This window comes from Helianthus annuus, chromosome 2 (assembly GCF_002127325.2).
Source record: "Helianthus annuus cultivar XRQ/B chromosome 2, HanXRQr2.0-SUNRISE, whole genome shotgun sequence".
NCBI classification, from domain to species: Eukaryota; Viridiplantae; Streptophyta; class Magnoliopsida; order Asterales; family Asteraceae; genus Helianthus; species Helianthus annuus.
In genome coordinates this window covers 56,449,048-56,450,335 of record NC_035434.2, presented here as the reverse complement: position 1 = coordinate 56,450,335, position 1,288 = coordinate 56,449,048, and positions in this window count along the sequence as shown.

The following is a 1,288-nucleotide window of genomic DNA, read 5'->3' as shown; positions in this document are numbered from 1 at the left end:
AGTTTATTAAACGATAGCCACTGATGGTAATCCGGTTGATGGCGACAATGAATTAGCTGAAGGTGTTGAGTCGCTTTTGGGAAGTCAAATCATTTTGCCGAAAGTTGTGACAGACTTGAAGGTTGACTCACAAAGTATGGAAATAAGAGGCATTCAGATATTCAACTTAGAGATGATTATGGGAGTTAGAATTCTTCTTACATTCAAAAGAAGGATGACATTGGTGTTGGTAAAAGAGGAACATAATATAGTTTTTCAAGATAAGGTGGGACTACTATAAATTCTACATGTGGACTCCAAGGAAAGAGTGAATTTCAAGGATTGTCCTTTATCTTTATACTCATTTTCAGGCGCTGTCCTTTATGTTCAAAAGTGACGAGTTTTGTCCTTTATGTTTTCATATCATACACGTTTTGTCCTTTAGGCCTAACCCAGTTAGTTTTTTCAGTTAAATTTGGTCATGTGCTTTGCAGATGAGGGCATTTTTGTCAATTCAAAGGTTGCAGAAGCTTTGAGCTGTAAATCTGTTGTTGAACTTACCTTTGAATTGACCAAAATGCCCTCATGTGCAAAGCATATGACCAAATTTAACTGAAAAAACTAACTGGGTTAGGCCTAAAGGACAAAACGTGTATGATATGAAAACATAAAGGACAAAACTCGTCAATTTTAAACATAAAGGACAGCGCCTGAAAATGGGTATAAAGATAAAGGACAATCCTTGAAATTCACTCCCAAGGAAATATTGAAAACCTAAATAAAGATGGTGGGTCAAAAGGGTGGGGTTGCATGAAGAGGTTACATACAAATTAAAGTCGGAAGATAAAACCCATATAATATGGACATGACACCATGTGATGGGAATGATGGGCTTCATAATCGATTAACTTTAAAATTTGTGGCTACCAAGTGTGATGGGCCATGGAATGATTTGGTAAATGCTAGTGGATTGCAAGGTAACAAAGGATCCAGTGATCCAATTAAAATAACAAATTTTAATTGTTATTTCTTAAGGGGAGGCCTGGGATTCGAACCCGCAGTGCGGGCGAATTTCTTAAGGGGAGTGAACCGTTAACCGTTCAAAAAAAAAAAAAAAAATTAAAATAACAAATGCTCATGTGGCTAGTGGACTAAAGGCTTCGACAGTGGAAAGGGTTGAAACCCACCCCAAATTCAGTTTGGGTCTCCCTACTCAATTTTATGAGCTTACCATTCTTTGAAAAATAACATCTAAATGTACGAATGCAAAACAATTATCTATTGTTGATATATTTGTTTTTATGAATGA